The sequence below is a fragment of the Delphinus delphis genome, chromosome 21, assembly GCF_949987515.2.
Source record: "Delphinus delphis chromosome 21, mDelDel1.2, whole genome shotgun sequence".
Lineage (NCBI taxonomy): Eukaryota > Metazoa > Chordata > Mammalia > Artiodactyla > Delphinidae > Delphinus > Delphinus delphis.
This window is the reverse complement of record NC_082703.1, coordinates 9,911,999-9,933,561: the sequence shown is the minus strand read 5'-3', so window position 1 is coordinate 9,933,561 and position 21,563 is coordinate 9,911,999. Positions and strand designations below refer to the sequence as shown.

At 42.4% G+C, this 21,563-nt stretch overlaps 1 protein-coding gene and 1 pseudogene across 7 annotated transcripts in view; one reads left to right on the top strand and one right to left on the bottom strand.

The window, feature by feature from the left end:
- FUT10 (fucosyltransferase 10) overlaps nucleotides 1-21,563 on the bottom strand; it is a 178,443-nt gene that overhangs the window by 130,875 nt on the left and 26,005 nt on the right. The window lies entirely within an intron of this gene.
- Nucleotides 17,429-19,891, top strand: LOC132417534 (nuclear receptor coactivator 6 pseudogene; annotated as a pseudogene).

Here is a 21,563-nt window from a genome sequence, read left to right as displayed (position 1 = left end):
CATTTTACATGAATTATCTTACAACTTCACAAAAATCTTAAAGAAACTGGATTTATCCTCATATTACAAACAAGAAAAGAAGCTTAAAGAGTTTCAGTAACAGTGCTAACGTCACAGATCTAACAAGTAGTAGAGATGAATCCAGACCAGCTCTTACTGACTCTCAAGACACCAGGTCTTTGCATTCCACCACAGAGTTCCTCAGCAATTGGGGGTATATAGTTTGGTTATGGTATAGCTCACCCTACCCTCTCGCTGCCAAAAAAAAAAAGCCACCATTATCTCTGAAAAGTATGGAAATATCAATACATAAAATTGACCTGCCTTTGGTCAAGAAGAGAGAAGTTCTTCTTGTCAGCCTGAGTATTTAATAGTACTCTGGCTAGTGTAAAACAACTTTCAGCTTCTTTCTCCCAAGGAATAATGTGATATAAAAAGGAGCATGACAGCAAAGGAAACCGTAAACAAGACGAAAAGACAACCCTCAGAATGGGAGAAAATATTTGCAAACGAAGCAACTGACAAAGGATTAATCTCCAAAACATACAAGCAGCTCAGGCAGCTCAATATCAAAAAAAACAAAAAAACCAACCCCAAAATGGGCAGAAGACCTAAATAGACATTTCTCCAAAGAAGATAAACAGATTGCCAACAAACACATGAAAGGATGCTCAACATCACTAACCATTAGAGAAATGTAAATCAAAACTACAATGAGGTATCACCTCACACCAGTTAGAATGAGCATCATCAGAAAATCCACAAACAACAAATGCTGGAGAGGGTACAGAGAAAAGGGAACTCTCTTGCACTGTTGGTGGGAATGTAAATTGATACAGCCACTCTGGAGACAGTATGGAGGTTCCTTAAAAAACTAAAAGTAGAGTTACCATACGATCCAGCAATCCCACTACTGGGCATATATCCTGAGGAAACCATAATTCAAAGAGAGTCATGTACCACAATGTTCATTGCAGCACTGTTTACAATAACCAGGACATGGAAGCAACCTAAGTGTCCATCAACAGATGAATGGATAAAGAAGATGTGGCACATATATACAATGGAATATTACTCAGCCATAAAAAGAAATGAAACTGAGTTATTTGTAGTGAGGTGGATGGACTCAGAGTCTGTCATACAGAGTGAAGTAAGTCAGAAAGAGAAAAACAAATACCGTATGCTGACACATATATATGGAATCTAAAAAAAAAAAAAAAAGGTTCTAATGAACCTAGCGGCAGGACAGGAATAAAGACACAGACGTAGAGAATGGACCTGAGGACACGGGGAGGGGGAAAGGTAAGCTGGGACGAAATGAGACAGTAGCATTGACATATATACACTACCAAATGTAAAACAGATAGCTAGGGGGCTTCCCTGGTGGCGCAGTGGTTGAGAGCCCGCCTGCCGATGCAGGGGACGCGGGTTCGTGCCCCGGTCCGGGAAGATCCCACATGCCGCGGAGCGGCTGGGCCCGTGAGCAATGGCCGCTGAGCCTGCGCGTCCGGAGCTTGCGCTCCGCAACAGGAGAGGCCACAACAGTGAGAGGCACGCGTTAGGCAAAAAAAAAAAAAAAAAAAAAAAAAAGCTAGTGGGAAGCAACTGCATCGCACGGGGAGATCAGCTCGGTGCTTTGTGACCACCTAGAAGGGTGGGATAGGGAGGGTGGGAGGGAGATGCAAGAGGGAGGGGATATGGGGACATATGTATATGTATAGCTGATTCACTTTGTTATACAGCAGAAACGAACACAACCTTGTAAAGCAATTATACTCCAATAAAGATGTCCAAAAACATAATAAATAAATAAATAAATATCATGTTTAAAAAAAAAGGAGCATGACAGGGTGTTACAAAGAGAAACTTTCTATAGTTAATGACAGAAATGCATGAAGCAACTGGGGAGGAAGAGGAGACAAGGGCAAAAATCCTGTTCAGTAAATAAGACAGATGAGGTATGAGTGCAGGGGAAAAGGAGGAGAAACACCTGATTTTAACTAAAACAAAAAGAAATAATCTAGGGACTTCCCTGGCGGTCCAGCGGTTAAGACTCTGCACTTCCACTGCAGGGGGCACGGGTTCCAACACTAGTTGGGTAACTGAAATCCTGCATGCCGCGAGGCCAAAAAAAAAAAAGAAAGCATCTAGTTCATATTTAAGCCTAGCAAACCTTTCCCATGTGCTGAAACTCACCACCAACACCATTACCAACCACCGTCTCATATGCCGAACCTGGGACTGGGAAAATCAACTACTTGTATGAGCACAATGGTGCCCTGGTACCAAATGTCAATTGAGACAGAGCATTGGCTAAGGGGATCGAAGTTATAGGATAAGCAAAAACCAAGCAGTCACTTGGTTACCATGAAAAGCAAAAATGCTCATTTCTTCTTTATGCTTTCAACTCCTCTCCAGATACTGGCAACCCAACCAGGGAGTGTTTGGAAAACTGAATTTAGAGGCTGAAAGTAGGCAACTTGAGAAATTGGAGTGAGTACTCACCTTCCCTTCAAATTACGAGACAACTTAACTAGGAAGGTTACAAGCTGCTTGATGTCAGATATAAAAATAAAAACTAGAGTTTAAACAAAAAAACTAGAGTTTAGTTGCCTGGAGAATAAAGGGAAAAAAAGGGCCGCGCTAGCCGATCATGTAGCAAAGACTCGAATCTCTGAAATTAGGAGCTTTACAGTCATTGATCAATGGGGAATTTAAAGGGATTGTTTTGCAGGAATCTATGAACGTGTGCACTGCAACAGACACCTGAGTCAAATGACCTTGAACCCCTGGCCCCCTTCCCCAGCCAGCCTCACTCAATAATTTTACAGTTTTACAGCAACACACAGAATCCTCTCCGCCCTCCCCAAAGGATGTGCATTCTGGGTCTGTGCACCACTGGGTTGAGACAATCAAGAAAAACTTGTATCTCATCCCTCCTGGATCCATGCTTTTGCTCAGCATCAGCTCAATAATAAGAATTGATTCTAAGCAGAGGCCCCTGGTTCTGATGTTTTCAGGCATCATCGGATGCTGCACTGGTCCAATAACTAAGTGCTCCCGAAAGACTAAATTGTGCCCAGGTGGCTAAAAGAATACCCTAATTGCATAATTCCTTTGAAAGAATCATCAAAATCCACATTTTCAATTACAAAGTTTTCCAGTCTCAACATAAAACATTCTTGGAAACTTTGCCACAAGGCAGATGTCTTTAAAGGGGATTTTATTTTCCCAAAGGCATGAAGTTATAATTGGATATTCTGTTACCAAACACTAAGCATCAAATAAATCACAGGCATACAGAAGTGACAACAGGATATGAAAGCAAAGACTCATCTACAAATTCCCATGATGGAACTTAGAGATTTTATATTAAGTCATAAAATATGAGTGGTGGAAGCCACCTAAGAGATCATCTAAAAGCTGGTCCCAATACCCCCGCCAGACTGGCCTCAACGTGACTTCCTGGGGAGCTTGGTAAAGAGCACAGATTCCCAGACCTCATCTCCAGAGATGTTGATTTGATATGAAGCGGAAAACAAAATGCTGTATTTTCCTCTTAATTTTTCCAGGCGATTCAAGACTCTTGGAAGGGGGGGCATGACCCCTATATATGACACTGCATGTTTTTCTCCTAACTTACTAATTAAATGCTAATGGCTTCATCAGTAAATGAATGAGCCTGATGAATTTGTATCTACATTTCTAGACCTTAAATTTTTTGGTGGTGAATTATATGACTACCCTTGCACACACAGATTTTAATCACTGCTCCTCACCAATATAGTCACCAATGATTTGGATGCCAAGTTTAGATGTCTGTACTCAGGAAAGTAAAATATGCAGGTGTCAATAACCTTAAGGACTAAATATTTCCGTATCTATGAAAGCAAAATATTTAGTGATCAATAATTTACTGACTTATTATTTTCACCTGTCAGGAAGGAAATGAATAGCATTTTTTATCCATCACAGTTGTGGTAAGTTGGTAACACAAGGTGGAACTAAGTATCTGAGAGACCAAGGAGTTAAATGAATATGCATAGTGAATTTTTCTCCTTGGACACCTGCATAAATGAAAACAGATACCACTAAGACAGCAGGACATCAATTCTATCTTGAAATCACATCTCAAATCTACCCATTTCTTTCTCCACTGCATCCCACCCTAGTCCAGAGCAACATCACTTCCACTTATTTAATAGGAACCGTGTCTTGCTTCCACTTTCACATTCCAATCCATTCTCCGAGGAGAAGCCACAGGGACCTTTTTACAGCATAAATGAGAACAGAGCAAAACAGAAGTCAGAGCATAGCACCCCTGCTTAAAACCTTCTGCCATTTCTCCATTGCCCTTAGAACACATCCAACTCTCTCACCCTGTCTTGGGGAGCCCTTTATCACCTGGCCCCTGTCTCCCATTCGAATCTCATCTCATTCTATCCTCCTTCACACCCAGTCTGTACCCAGCACAGTGACCTTCTTTCTGACCCTCCATCACATCAAACTCCTTTCCACTCTCATTTGCATCTGCAGTTCCCTATACCTGAAATTAATTCCCTCCATCTTCACAGGACTGTCTTCTCCCACCTTTCAAGACTCAGCCTCAAATGTTACATCCTCAGAGAGGCCTCCCTGATCACTCCATCTCAAGCCAAAATGCTTATCCCTGCCTGGTAGCATCCTATTTACCTATTTCATAAGCTCCATGAGGGCAGAGCCCGTTGTAGACAGGCTTATAGAACCAGGTAATAGAACCACTATAACCCCAGCACCTAACACAGGGCCACACATATAATAAATGTTTCTTCCATGTCAGTTGTACTAATGAATGAAGAACAGCTCTCCAACATCAGGAAGGGATACATCCTGAGACATTCTCAAACTCTCCGAAATCATGAACACTGGTAGCACGTGATTTCCTCAAAAAAACGGAGTTATGTGGTCTATTTCATACAGATCCAAACCTTATGTTAGCCCAATATTCTACTCTTTAACCTATTTAAATAGCTAACTTCTGCCTGATAACCACTGTTTCTTAAAATACTTCTCTTGGTCCTCATTTCCATTATCAGCATTAGTAGTTTACTTTCTTCAAAGAGGTTATTTTTTCACTAATAAAGAAAGTATTTAATATTTCAGGAGATTTCCAGCATACACAACATTATAACACAAAGCCAGTTGAGAGACAGATGCTGGCTGTTCTTTTTTTTTCTTCTTCTCTTTTTTTTAAAATTTTTATTTTATATTGGAGTATAGTTGATTTACAATGTTGTGTTAGTTTCAGGTGTACAGCAAAGTGATTCAGTTTTACATATACATATGTCCATTCTTTTTCAGACACTTTTCCCATATAGGTTACTACAGAGTACTGAGTAGAGTTCACTGCGCTGTACAGTAGGTCCTTGCCGATTATCTATTTTATATATAGTAGTGGCACGTGAGTCTCCAAGTATCCCCCCTCCAAGGTCAGGAGACTCGAATCTGTGCCCTAGAACTTATTGAGGTGGTGTGGGTCAAACTGTGAATGTAAACTCTGCAAAAAAGAAATTTTCTGCTGTACTTACTCTTTAGTTGAAGTTGTTTTAGGTTTGTTTTGTTTTTTAATTTTTAAGAGCAAGAAAACGTATTCATTAAAGCTTGCTGGTTTTTTTTTTTTTTAAGAGACAGGAAGCAAGCTCTCTTGCCCCTCTTTTTTTTTCATTAATTAATTTTTTATTTATTTATTTTTGGCTGCGTTGGGTCTTCGTTGTTGCACGCAGGCTTTCTCTAGTTGTGGCGAGCAGGGGCTACTCTTCGTTGCGGTGCGCAGGCTTCTCATTGCAATGGCTTCTCTTGCTGCGGAGCATGGGCTCTAGGCATGCAGGCTTCAGTACTTGTGGCTCGTGGGCTCTAGAGCGCACACTCAGTGGTTTTGCCGCACGGGCTTCATTGCTCCGTGGCATGTGGGAACTTCCCGGACCAGGGCTCAAACCCGTGTCCCCTGCATTGGCAGGCGGATTCTTAACCACTGCGCCACCAGGGAAGCCCAAGCTGGCTGGTTTTATTTTGAGCGCCTGGGAGAGAGGGTCACCTATGAGAGATGTGCGCCTATGTTGTCTGCTCTGAAGAACAAGCTGCCAGCTGGTCTCAGAGGATCTCTGAGAATCTGCCTAGAACTGGATGGGCGCCAGCATATCCATTGGCCCAAATGGCTGAAACTGCAGTAATGAAATCTGTCCGCTGGCTCCAGCAGGATAGCGCCTGACTCTTGGCCCTTGTCACTACTGTGCTTCCTTTCAGATTTTTTTTTTTTTTTTTCGGTACGCGGGCCTCTCACTGTTGTGGCCTCTCCCGCTGCGGAGCACAGGCTCTGGACGCGCAGGCTCAGCGGCCATGGTTCACGGGCCCAGCCGCTCCGCGGCATGTGGGATCCTCCCGGACCGGGGTGCGAACCCGTGTCCCCTGCATCGGCAGGCGGACTCTCAACCACTGCACCACCAGGGAAGCGCATTCCTTTCAGATTTTTAAACCCAACCTGAAAAGCGCTTTCCGATTTTCAGTCACTTCTGCTCTTCCTTTGATCTTTACACTACCACAGGTGCTGGAAGACCAGAGAGGGTCAAAAAGGCTGAGTCAGAAACAAGGGGAAGAGAACTCCCAGTCCTGACCAGAAAACCCTTAAAACTAAACATTATGAGACTCACTACAGCCTATGTCCTTATATCAAAGTAAATCTAGCAAAACTCAGCTGATTTATTTTTTTAGCTGGAAAGATTGAAAATCAGATAATATTAATAGGCAATTTTTTTCATGGAAGGAAATGAGTACCTTAGCTGTAAAATATTAATGTATTTGCATAATGAACACTCTTCCTAAAATGTATCGATAAGCAAAAAAGCCTAGGAATTGGATAATTTATTAATAACTGTTCTTACTGTCTTTGTGCTTAACTATCTCCTAAGACAAAATGTCTCTGTTAATTCACTTTTTATTTATATCAAATTAATACCTGCATATAGCTTTAAATGCAAAACAGTTTTATCAAGACGATAACACAAGACAGTAGGGTGCTGCCCTACTCCACTCCTTATTTCTACATGCCAGAGGTCACCACCCCAATTTTTTCAGGCATTCCTTCTGTATTTGCACTTCAAAAATATCTAAATAACAGGGTTAACGTGGTATTTCTTGATTTTTCGGTTTTAGGTAATACCTATTGTCTTGTTGCTATGGAAGGTGTAGATTTAATTCTCCCTTCCCCCCACATACCTGTATTCCCTCCTCATCCATTTTTGATTCAGGGTATACCCAGTACTTTAATTACTACAAGTATAAATATTGTTTACAGCTGCACCAAACCAGTGCATTACCGTTGTTTTCTTTTTTGAAAATTTGTTTTGTTTTGTTTTGATTTGATTTGGTTTCAAATCTCTGGCCAACACTTCCCACACCTTTCAAAAGCCCTGTGAAATGCTTCTCAAGCCAATGTCCCACGTGGGCAAACTGACATATATGACAGATTATGAGTCTTCAACACTAGAGATTCTGAGTAAGTTTGGAGTGCGGCCCAGAGACTTGGGGGTTGGTTTGTTTGTTCATCTATGATCTTGGAATGAGCTTGGTCTGGGAACCACTCACCCACAGCAAAACAAGTAAGATCAAAAACTCTCAAGTTTTAGAAATTTAAGTGGCAGAGAATTTTGGTTCAGCTCTCCACCATTCTCGCATCACTTGCAGAAACTTTCTAGAGGTGGAAATGAATGTGAAAGAATGACCCACACCTTCTATTGCATGAATGATTAACAAAACTATCACAACTCCTATCAAAAGGGCCAAAGTTGGGCTTCCCTGGTGGCGCAGTGAACTCCCTTCCTCCTTTTCCAAGTAATAGAGGGTTCATTCGTACTTTCTTGGCTCTCTTTTTGTCAGACAAATCATGAATAAACCTTGGTTCGGAGTTAGAGACAACAATAAAAAAATTTTAATAATTAAAAAAGATAAAAATAATAGTCAAGAGGTTTTTTTTAGGGCATAATCTCAAAGAGGCAAAGAGAGATAATTAAATAGCAATCATGATGGAAAGCACGTGACGAGAGTCACTGACTTAGACTCCAGAAGGATTAATCTAAAGCCCGCAGGGGAAGGCCAATGAGCCACCTAATTTACCCATAAGCCCACAGAATGTTCAAGAATTTGACAGCATTAGGTGCAGCTTGTAAACAAAGAGAGTTGCTCACCACCCAGTTCTAGAAGGATTAAGTCATAACCCACTGCAGCTGCTGACAGACAGAACATTCTGAGAGGAAATTAAGATGATAACAGGACGCTCTGTGCTTTGGACAAGCAGGTCCTTGGATAGTTAGATGTGTATCTTAGGAAGAATTTCAATGCACCAGATTCCTCCATCTTTCCATACATCGACAAGCACTAAAATCATTAACCTGAGATATCCGTTCCTTGTGACTAGCAGTAATCTTCCACCAAGATGTGTGCTGGACCACGCATACCCCCAGCCAAAAATCACGTATAACTGGCTCCTCCCTGACCTCTTTGGAGCAGTTTCCTCAGAGCTAGCTGAGAGGCTGTCTCCTGCGTTATAGTCCCCAGTAAGACCCTGAATACAACTTAAACTCACAGCTCTTATGTGTGTGTTTTTCTTTAAGTCAACAATCCAAAAGTAGAGGTGAATATGGGACTAAGCATAGAGGACTGTTTAAAAGTCAGCTTAAGGGACAGTTAAAAGCCCATATCCCTTTATTCTGTGCAACTGAGCAACTGTCCCTTCCCCACCCTGAAAGAGTCCTGGAGGTTTCTACTCTCAGGAGTTCAAAAGAAAGGGTCTTCGGGCAGGGGGTACATGGTCTAGTTGAGGTCAGGGGCATCACACTGAAAAAAGAATTAAGTGATAGTTTACAGACTCAGCTGAGCAGTAAGAAGCTCCCAGAAGATGACCACCCCTGTTATACCCTCCAGGTAGAGAACTGAAAGGATCCTCTCTGGGAAATATGACCAGCCCAAGAGAAAACGCCTAAAAATACTGACACGAAGGGTAATCATACTACATAGCTGAGCTGTGAATTGCAATTATGTGAGTTATAATAACGTAAACACTGAATAACAATCTAACTGAAATCCCCATGTTCCCTTAAGGGAAGTCAATGGATAATGTCTCAAATTACAAATTACAAAATTGCAAAATTAGGAAGTAAAAATATAAGCATGTTATTAAGAAAACAGAGCGCTGAAAGAGCAGAAAGTGATTGCTTCCAGGGACTGGAAAAGGAGGGCAGATTCTGCTGTTTCTTTGAAATAAGCCTTGTACCAGAGTGTTTAATTCAACTAGGTACACAAATAAATTTGATAAAATGTAATTTAAATAAACCAGAGTTTTAATCATAGGGTCTAATGCACTCATTCAAGAAGAATGCCAGGCACAACCTGGGTAAATTATATAACATCTTAAGACCCAGTGAAGATGATAATACCAATGTTCTCATTTCCTCCCCGACTCCATGTGAGGATCAAGGCCGGTTTCACTTACTGAGTCATCCATTCGACAACGTTGCCTGAAGCCTGGCTACGTGTCAGGCACTGTTCCAAGCAGTGTGGTAACAGCAGTGAACCCAACGAAGTCGCCGTTCTCCTGACTTAGATTCCAACATGGGGCACAACAGGTAACCGGTCCCAAAATAGTAAGAGAACTTCTGGTGGGGGGGTGGTATTAAGTGCTATGAAAAGAAATAAAGCCGGGCAAGGGTCCACGCCATCAGAGAGTCAGGTGGGAGGAGAGCCCTATTTTGGAAAGGTGAGGAAACAGGTCTCTCTGAGAAAACATCACTCCTACAGAGACTCAATCGGTGGGGAGGAATAACCCGGGGCAGCGCATTCCAGGAGGAGGAAGAACAAACGAAAGGTTCTGAGGCTAGAACAGGCTTCCTGTTTGAGGGACAGCAAGCAGCCCGGAGGAGAGAGAAGTGAGCCAGGGAGACAGACCAAGGGTAAGAGACAGACCGGGAGTGGGGCAGAGCCTGCAGAGTCGGAGGCCACGCTGAGGACCTGGAATTTTAACGTGATGGGCAGTCACTGCGGAGTCTGAGCAGAGCTCTGAGAATGGCTTTACCTTCTGTAAAGTATTATGCGATAATTATTTGCTTAAACAGAAATAAAGTCTATTTTTTTGCAAGTTTTAAATTGAGATATAGTTGGTTTACAATATTATATTATTTTCAGGTATACAACATAGTGATTCACAAATTTGTAGATTATATTCCATTTGTAGTTATTATAAAATATTGGCTATATTCTCTGTGCCGTACAATATAGCCTTGTAGCTTATTTTATACATAGCAGTTTGTACCTCTTATTTAAAGTAAGGGGTTTGATTACAGCAAAGATGTATATATGTAGATAGATAGATAAATACACATTTACATCTCTATACATTTATTGTATATCATATGTGATCTATCACTTAGTTATGACCTTCTTTTTCACGTTCAACTTTGTTGCTGTCCACACAGTTCAAGTAAGTCCATTTTCTTGCCATCTCCCAAGTAAGTCTTAACCTGGCAAAAGCAATTACCTACTATCTGCATTCAATGCACAGGGCCCAGGAAAGTCAACCTCCAGAAAAAAAGTACTAGTAAGAATCAACTCATAATGGGTGAGACTAGCAGAAATTACCCCGAGAACAGTTCACAGATGTGTCACTCATGAAGTGTCAGGGACACTTAGTACAGTCAAGATGACCAGGGGCAGCTGTATAAGGAAGTCTATCAAGGTTGCTACCGTATCAACTGTGATACAATCTTACCAAACCGTACTTGTTTGTTTTCTGTGCTTCTCCAACAGGTGGCAAGGGACCTGGCAAACTGTGACTCTGCAGAGACGTTGTATCACTGAATGTTGGGATGCAACTGACAGGACAGATATCAAGATTCAAAGTAATTGTGAGACAGAAGCCCCCACTTGCAGAATTCACAGAAGGAATGAAGGAGAGCTTGTCCTACGACTCTTGAATTCCTCAGCAAGGTCAAGAATACAGAAAGGGGTGAGACAGAGTGGGGAGTCTTGGGTCCTCCTAATACAAAGAGCCCCAGGCAGACATAGAGAGCTCAGCAGAAAGAAGCTGGATGTGTTGCGGGTACCAGGAGCTGGAAAGCTGTCCCACGTGACTATCTGGAACAGAGAGGCGGCTCACTGGGAAAGGACGCTGGAAAAGCCAGGGTTCCATCAGGGAAACTCCAAATGCCATGAAAATGCCCCAAAATAGAAAAAGTACACTTTAATCATCCACCAGACCCACTCAAGGCCATCAGATCGAACCATCTGCTGAGTTCACAGGACATAAAGCCACACGGGCCAACTAAGAAATGTCCAGCCTCCTTAATTCTCCTCCCTTTCCACACAGCAACTCTGCTAGTCTCCAGAAAGCAGCAGATGAGGGAGGAAGAAGGAGGCAAGCAGAGTGTAGAGAGAGGAAAGACCTGTACTGCAGAGGAAGGACCGCAGGCCTGCAGTGGCGTGAGAGAGGTCCAAGCTGGGGATGCAAAAATATGTAACCCTAGGCATGGCATGTGGCTGAACGCTCCATTTACTAAGCTTGAAAGTGTGTTTGCAACTTAAAGTGACCATAAAACTGTCCATTCCCTGAGAATGAGCACAAAAGCCGGGGCTCAGCCAAAGCTTCCAGTTAGAGGACGGTGAAAATTAACCCCCTGAGTGAGGTCTTAAAGGGACAGTAAGAAACATAAATAAAGAATGTGTGTTTTAGGGAGGGTGGGAGGGAGGGAGACGCAAGCGGGAAGAGATATGGGAATATATGTATATATATAACTGATTCATTTTGTTGTGAAGCTGAAACTAACATACCATTGTAAAGCAATTATACTCCAATAAAGATGTTAAAAAAAAAAAAAAGAATGTGTGTTTACAAAAATAAACTCAAAGTGGCTTAAAGACTTAAATATAAGACATGCCACCATAAAACTCCTAGAAGAGAACATAGGCAAAACATTCTCTGACATAAATCGTAGCAATGTTTTCTTAGGTCAATCTCCCAAGGCAACAGATATAAAAGCAAAAATAAACAAATGGGACCTAACCAAACTTATAAGCTTTTGCACAGCAAAGGAAACCATAAGCAAAACGAAAAGACAACCTATGGAATGGGAGAAAATATTTGCAAGTGATGTGACTGACAAGGGCTTAATTTCCAAAACATACAAACAGCTCATACAACTCAGTAACAAAAAAACAAACAACCCAATCAAAAAATGGGCAAAAGACCTAAATAGACATTTCTCCAAAGAAGACATAAAGATGGCCAACAGGCACATGAAAAGATGCTCAACTTCGCTAATTATTAGAGAAATGCAAATCAAAACTACAATGAGGTACCACCTCACACCGGTGAGAATGGCCATCATTAAAAAGTCTACAAATAATAAATGCTGGAGAGGGTGTGGAGAAAAGGGAACCCTCCTACACTGTGGGTGGGAATGTAAATTGGTGCAGCCACTGTGGAAAACAGTATGGAGGTTCCTTAAAAAACTAAAAATAGAGATACCATATGATCCTGCAATCCCACTCCTGGGCATATATCCAGAGAAAACTCTAATTCAAAAAGATACCCGCACCCCAATGTTCACAGCAGCACTATTTACAACAGCCATGTCATGGAAAGAACCTGAGTGTCCATCTACAGAGGAATGGATAAGGAAGAGGTGGTACATATACAGTGGAATACTACTCAGCCATTAAATGCCATTTGCAGCAAAACACGGATGGACCTAGAGATTATCATACTATCGATAAGTGAAGTAAGGTCAGAAAAAGAAAAATATCATATGATATCACTTATATGTGGAATCTGAAATATGACACAAATGAACTTATTTACAAAACAGAAACAGACTCACAGACACAGAAACAAACTTATGATTACCAAAGGGGAAGAGGTTGGGGGAGGGATAAATTAGAAGTTTGAGATTAGCAGATACACACTACTACATACAAAATACATAAACAACAAGGTCCCACTGTCTAGCACAGGGAACTATTATATTCAATATCCTGTAATACACCATAATGGAAAAGAATATGAAAAAGAATAGATACAAATATTTTGAAATCCATGGATGGGGGGAGCAAGAAGCCTGCACCTGGAATGAAGGTCCGGGGGCCCCACCGACCACTCAGGATCCAGTCCTGGAGAGATGGATTGTAGTCTTCCTTTGAGGAAGACCAGTCCCACATTCTTCCTGTGTGTAACCTCCAGACTTCAACAAGGTGTGCTAATATCCACTTTCCGGAGAAGTTAAACATTTCAGTAGCCTACTTTTCTCTTTCTGTCCATGTACCTGTATTTACTAAAAGTTCTATTTAGGAACTCACCCAAAACAAAAGCAGTTCCCGACCCTAACTACCCTCATTCTCATCAAAGGCACTCCAACCCCTCTCTCATGACAGACAGGTTTCAAGAGAACTGTTTTAAAATGCAGAGTTGTGTTTTGAAATCACTACAGTGATGGTTTCTAAGACTAAATTCTCTAACTCTAAGGACTTTTGTTTTTTAAAAAATTATTCACTTGTGACTGCTTAATTTTTGTTTCAGAGAATTGCTGATGTAGCTGAAGCCTCATGTCTCAAATGACTCAAACCAGACACAGAATTCACTGTATTTCACCGTGAAAGTCTTTAACTATTACTTCCAGAAATGTGTTTATATTAAGTAAATGAATCATCTCTAGAAAGAAAAAAGAGAAAGGAAGCTATAAAGGAAGCAAACAAAGTCAAAAATATTCCTGGTTCTGGATAAACAACAAGGTACTACTCTATAGCACAGGGAACTATGTTCAATAGCCTGTAACAAACCATAACGGAAAAGAATATGAAAAGAATATCTATATAACTGAGTCACTTTGCTGTACAGAAGAAAATAACACAATGTTGTAAATCCACTATACTTCAATAAAATCTAAAAAAAATAAATTCTGGTTCACAGAAGCCTCAAGGTCACATAATCCTTTGAGTTTCCATTCCTGTTAATTAGGTCAGCCTTTGACACCTGAATCATTTTCCTGCCTTTTCTTTTTCAATCCTGCTGTACCAGAGTACCATTTGCAGTTGTAAGTGACCTACTTAATTAGAATATGGAACCCTCAGACAGAAAAGTGTATTGTATTCACTCTATTTCGCTCAATAGACCTTATTAAAGAACTGAATTTCTAATTTGGTTTGCTACAAACCATACACTGTAAGCAATTCCAAAATCCAAATATCCAGGTTTTATTATAGTCAGGAGTGTACATTCAAATACAGTTGCGGAGGAGGAGCACAGGATCAGGTGTCGGTGCATCTTGGTTCTCTGTCCAGCTCTGCCGCTAACCCCTGTGTAAATGGGGGCACATCCTTAACCTTCCTGAGCCTCAGACTCCTCGCCTCGACAAAGAGAAGGTTAGATTCCCAGGTCCTTTAGGGCTCTACGTATCTGTGACTATTTCCTGAGTGCCTAGCATGTACAAGGTACTATGCTCGTTATAGGGGAGAGGGGAAGTACAAAGGTGAAGTGTTGCCCTGTCATCAAGAACTTTGCACTCTAATATGGAAGAGAAGATGATATAGGACAAAACCAAATGCCATAGTTACCTTATTTATCTTCTTCATTCCTCATCATTGGCACTGTGCCTGGCATATTGTATTAATAGATGCTCAATTAAATGACATAAAAGAGATATAAAATGCCTCTGGACATTTAGAGAAGAGAGGTTACATTCAATGGAAGGGAATCAGAAAGCATTCATAGGTGTTATATTTGAGTTGGTTTTTAAAAGGCCATTCAACTTTCACTTGCTCCCTCACACCATCCTCTAATTTGATGCAAAATCTTAAGCCAAAGTTCAAGATTCTCCATGCTCTGGTTCCAATGTATCCTTCGATCTTAGTCTCTCTCTTACATAAAATCATGCTGTAGCCAACCAATCTCCTTGCTGCAACCTCAGATATTACCCGTAATTTTCTACCTCCATGCCCCCATTCATGCTGTTCTTCATACTGAAATGTCCTCCAATCCCAACATAATCCAATTCCATTATCCTTCAAGGCCTACTTCAGATTTCCCCTATTTTATGAAGGAGATCTTATGAAGCCTTTCCTGACCCCTCCAATCATGTGTGCTCTCTCCCTTCTCTGAAATCCCACAAAACTTGTCGACATTTCTCTTATGGTATATACACCCTTCAGCACTGCATGACAGTTCAGTAATATCTGTGTCTCAAGATTATACTATTTGACATCAAAAACTGTATTATTCCTCCACACTGCCAAACAAACGGTAGCGTTCAGTAGATTATTTTGACAGGACAAATTAAAAAAACGCTCCAGGACATAGAAATTGAATGAACAATGGTGCTAAGTCAGGAACATCTGTGGCATATGCCTAAAATGCTGACTATTCCAGTTTGATTTTTGAACGTAAGTTTAGCTGATATAATCACAGGAGTTGAGCTCAGAAGGCAGGCCTGAGTCTTTACACAGAGCCTTAAGTGGCAGGGCAATAAAAATGGCATATATTCAGTTCTCAGTGGAGTCACTGACAGTTTTGGGAGCTGGACAGTGACAAAATCCGAGATATGAAAAGCAAACCAGAAGCATCCTGGTTGACACATCAGTCTCCTGGGAGTTTGGTTGGAGGCAAGTCCATCCCTGAGAGAAGAATCAGGTCTTAAGTGTGCAGATAAAATTAAGTGCATGCTCTGCAAGTCTGTGAGTCCAAAAAACTCACTACATAAATACTGCTTTGTAGGCTTCCCGGCAACCAGATATTTGAGTGCGCATCTCAGTAGAAGGAAAGAGACAAACACGAAAGCAATCATTACTGAATTTCCAAACTGGTGAAAAAGCGAAGGTTCTCCGCAGAAGGGAGAAGGGAACAAAAAAGTACACCACACACAAAGGACAGGAAATCAAAATAGCTCTGAATTCCTCAGCAATAACACTGGAAGCTAGAATACAGTGGGAAAATGTCTTAAAAATTCAGAAAGAAAAGAATTTCCAACTTAGAATTCTATGCTGAGCCAAACCATCAGTGAAAGTAAAGGTAAAATAAGCACATGTTCGCACATACAAAGTTTCTGAAAACTTACCTTCCGTGAACCTTTCTCAGGACACACTGAAATAAAGACACAAACGGGACTTCCTTGGTGGTCCAGTCGTTAAGACTCTGCACTTCCACTGCAGGGGGCGTGGGTTCTACCCCGGGTCAGGGAACTAAGATCCCGCATAGCCAAAAAAAGAAAAAGAAGAAGACACAAACCAAGCCAGAGGAAGATAAGGCATAAGAGAAACAGAAAATCCAACACACAAGCGAAGTACAAGGAATCCCCAGACTGATGGGCAGCCAGGACAGCACCTGGGCACCAGGCAGAAAGGATGACAGCTCTAACTGGACATGTCAGGAATCTCTGGGAGACATTTCTTTAAGAATATCTGGGGGCTTCCCTGGTGGCGCAGTGGTTAATAATCTGTCTGCCAATGCAGGGGACATGGGTTTGAGCCCTGGTCCGTAAAGATCCCACATGCCAAGGAGCAACAAAGCCCGTGCACCACAACTACTGAGCCTGCACTCTAGAGCCTGCGAGCCACAACTATTGAGCCCGCGAGCCACAACTACTGAAGCCTGTGCACCTAGAGCCCATGCTCTGCAACAAGAGAAGCCACCACAATGAGAAGCCTGCGCACCACGATGAAGACAGTAGCCCCCACTCGCCACAACTAGAGAAAGCCTACACACAGCAATGAAGACCCAACGCAGCCAAAAAATAATTAATTAAATAAATAAATTTTAAAAAAAAAGAATATCTGGTGCCACTACAGGGAAAACAATTTGTACAGGAAAAGAAATCTTAGTATCTTAAATCATGGCTCACTGTGACTACATGATGATGTAAAAACTAGATGCTAATCTATCTAAAATGATGATGATATAACTTCTGGGGAAGAATATGGGGCTGAGAAATGAGTGGGAGGAGCAAGGGTGAGGGAGGAGAGTTAAATACTCATCTTCCGTAGTAAGAATCAATATATAATGCCTAAAAGTGAAAAACCAAGAAGTCACAATCAAAGTGTTACTTGAAAACACAGGAGCTCTATGTGCATGTATAACATGTTAAAAAGTTTTAAATGTTTAGCCCCGGCCCGGTCCGGCCCATCCCCCTCTCCGCTGGGTCCTTGAGGCCCAGCCTGGTCGGGCTGCTCGCGGCTGGGAGCCAATGGCCAGACTAGCCGGACAGACAGGCGCACGTGAGGATGGACGGAGGGATACATGGAGGGCCGCAGGGACGCTCGGCCCGGGCCGGTGCTAAGAGGCCCGCCCAGGAGGGCTGGGGCAGCACTCAGAATTTTTATTTGGCTGCTACCTTAAAATACAGGCCCTAAAAATGCCAGCTTGTTTGGACTTAGAAGATGACCTGGATAAATGATAAAAATTAAGAAAGACATTTTGGTTTTTTTATTGTCCACTTGGCATATGCTTCTGGAATAATATTCACCATGGTTATGGATGACCTTCCAAACTTAGAAGACATCTATACTCCCTTGTATTCATCAACAGTGGAGGACTCAGAGGTGGACTTTGACTCTGGACTAGAAGGTGATGACTCAAAAAGTGATAGTATTTTGGAGGATTCCACAATCTTTGTGGCCTTCAAAGGAAATACAGATGATAAAGACTTCAAATGGAAATTGGACACAATATTGAAGAAAGTACCCGATTTGTTACACATGGAATCCAGCAAGCTAAAGGTACAGAGGTAGAGGCCTGGAACAGTGTGCACGTGACATTCAACATCTCCCGGGAAGCAGCGGAGCGGCTACGGATCCTGGCTCAGAGCAACAACCAGCAGCTTCGGGATCTGGGAATTCTCTCCGTTCAGACTGAAGGGGAAGGTGCTATCAACCTGGCTTTGGCTCAGAACCAAAGCCGAAATGTGAGAATGAATGGACCCACGGGAGCTGGAAATTCAGTTAGGATGGAGGCGGGCTTTCCCATGGCAGGTGGTCCAGGAATGCCTAAACGCCTCCCACCTGGCTTCGCAACAGGACAGGCCAATCCGAACTTTATGCAAGGTCAGGTGCCTTCGACCACAGCAACTACCCCTGGAAATTCAGGAGCCCCTCAGCTTCAAGCAAATCAAAATGTCCAGCATGCAGGTGGTCAAGGAGCTGGTCCTCCTCAAAACCAGATGCAGGTGTCCCATGGGCCACCAAATATGATGCAGCCCAGCCTCAGGGCAATTCATGGCAACACGAACAGCCAACAGACTGGTAGTTCTGGGGTTCCTCAGGTGAACCTGGGCAACATGCAAGGCCAGCCCCAGCAGGGCCACCATCTCAGGTGATGAGCATGCACCAGCAGATCTTGCCCTCCCAGAGCAGAAGGCCCAGCAACAAGGTACCTTGAGCCCTCAGAACCCTATGATCCTTTCAAGGGCCCAGCTTATTATGCAGCAGGGTCAGATGACAGTGGATCCTCAGAGCCAAAATCCTGGGCTCTCGTCCCAGAGGATGACCCCACCCAAGCAGATGCTTCCCCAGCAGGGCCCATAAATGAGGGTACCACATAACCAGATGATGGGGCCTCAGGGGCAAGTTTTGCTTCAACAGGACCCAATGATAGAGCAGATTATGACCAATCAGATGCAGGGGAATAAGCAACAGTTTAACACTCAGAACCAATCTAATGTCATGTAGGGACCAGCACTGATAACGAGGAGATCAACTCCAAACACGCAAGGAAACATGGTGCAGTTTACGGGACAGATGTCAGGACAGATGCTGCCCCAGCAAGGGCCCATGAACTACAGTCCATCTCAGGTTATGGGGATTCAGGGGCAGGTCTTGAGGCCACCAGGGCCCAGCCCACATATGGCCCAGCCGCATGGTGATCCTGCTACTACAGCAAATAATGATGTCAGCTTGTCTCAGATGATGCCTGACGTCAGCATGCAACAAAGCAACATGGTGTCCCCCCTCTGCCGGCGTCCAGGCCATGCTGGGAAACAGTGCCTCGGGAAACCACTTCTCAGGCCATGGCATGCCTTTCAACGCACCTTTCAGTGGAGCACCCAATGGAAATCAGATGTCCTGTGGTCAGAATGAGGCTTCCCGGTCAGTAAGGAGGTCACGCTAACAAGCCCATTGTTGGTCGACTTATTGCAGAGCGATATCTCTGCAGGCCATTTTGGGGTAAAGAATAAGCAAAATAATACCAATGCAAATAAAATGAAGAAGAAGAAACCCCCTTGGAAGAAGAAAAATAGCAGGATCTAAACACCCCAGGTACTTGCCCACCTGGTCTGGAGGAGGCTGATGAGCACCATTGCCTAGAGAACAAGGAATTAACCTGGACAACTCAGGCCCTAAACTGCCCGAATTTTCAAAGCGACCACCAGCCCCTTCACAGAGTTTAGTCCCGAAGGAAACTCCAGCCACAGCACTGCAGGGGTCTCTTCCCAGACCAGAACTCGAGGCAAATGCTGCCACAGTCTCTAGACAAAGCAGTGAGCCTAAAGAGATAACTGAAAGGTCCAAAACTCCAAGCCGAAGAAACTCTCGAACTGAAGAGCCAGCTGTGGCTTCTGAAAGTGTGGAAAATGGACATCATAAGCCATCCTCTTGGCCTGCTCCAGCCTTCAGCCCGACTGAAGACATAACCAGTGCAGTGCAATCCGAGTGAAGAAAATCCAAGTAAACAAGCTGGACGATGACTTGATATTTGTAAATGTGTGTAAAGCTTACAAAAAGCAGTTTTGAGCTGTGGCTTTTTAAAATCCATTTTAATAATGTGGTCCTTTTCCTGGTCCCTGCAACCTGTTTCATAAAGTGCAATGGGGAAAGCGGAGTTGTTGAACCCTTTTGGTGTTGCAAGATGAAGTTCAAGGTTTCTATACTGTTGCCATGTATTGAGAGGAGCTAATGCGATTATGTTATTAGTTTTCACATTTCCTAAGCAGCCTAGAGTACAGGGTGAGCATTTTTAGATCTTCTAATAATGTATGGTGCTGTGGAAGTACTGTGTCTGAATAGCAGTAGTGGGGCAAAAGGAATCTTCTCATTTGGAAATGTTGTAAATAATTTTATTATATAGTGTTTTGGATGTATTTGTTGTAGAAATGGACCAGTGAGTAAAGAGAATCTTAGGGTTTGTACAATGTGGGAAAAAAAAAGTTTTAAACGTTTAAAAGATAGTGACTGTGATACAACCACTCTGGATATTGGTCTGGAAATTCATAAATGTAAATTCGTAACAAATAATTCCACTGCTAGGTATGAATCCTCGCGAAGGCTCACACACGTACATGGATTGTTTACTGTAGCGTTTTTTGTCATAAGAAAGTTTTTTTAAAACAACCTAAATGTTCAACAATAGGAAAATGGTTAAATGAAGTGTGATATATAAATACAATGGAATTCTATACAACAGTAAAATGGGTGAACTGGAGCTATAAGGATCCAACATTAACAAACCTCAAAAACCATGTAAGAGAAAAAGTAAGTTACAGAGAGAGAAAGTTAACATATCATACTATTTACATAATTTTTAAAACATACAAAAAATATTGTATGTTGTTTAAACACACACACAGACACACACACACACCAACTTCAGGATCATGATTCCCTCCAGGTAGGAGGAAGGAAACAGGATGGGGTCAGTGAGGGGCTCATAGAGGCTTTCAATTTTACTTGTAATATTTTATTTCTTAAGCTATGTAGTAAGTACGTAAGTACCCATTACATTATATATATATTTTTGTGTCTAATTGAAGTATGTCTAGGGGCTCCTGGTAAAATTTGGGAAATTAAACTCATACATTTAGTTGCTTCATCTCAAAACACCCCTAGAGGGTTATAGTCCCTTATCCAAACTCTCAGAGATTTATGTGTTTCAGAATTCAGAATTCTTTGGATTTTAGAAAAATGTATCAGGATGCAATCCCATATGTTACATTACACCTTCAGTGGGACCTGAAATCAAGTGATGCTCAAAATAAGCATCTGACACTATTCAGATGGTTGTTTGCCCCTCAGAAAAAATCAGCCATCAGCCTGGCCCTGTACTAACAGCCCTCACTCCTCAGACCTACACTGATTCCCCTCTAAGAGCAGAGGAGGAAAGCAAGTGCATGAGGACACCTGCAGGCCTTTGGAGGCTCTGGACTCCACCACATCTGGATGCCTAAGTGCCTGGAATTCCCTGCCTCCTCACCTCTACCAGGCATGAGTGCCCATTGCTCTGCAGCCCTGACCAACTGTGGGGCACATACACCACCTGATTCCTGCCGAGCCCATTTTCTGCTTTACTTAAGTTGTTGTTGGGCAGATCACTGAGGATGACTCAGCCCTACAGCCCAGTCTCAGTCCTGCCACTCCAAAGCCAGCACTATACACACACACACACACACACACACACACACACACACACACACACACACACACACACACACACACACATTCATACCACACTCTAAAGCAGATGTCCTTTCACTGACTTCCTAACTTTAGTGATTAACCTTGCCTAT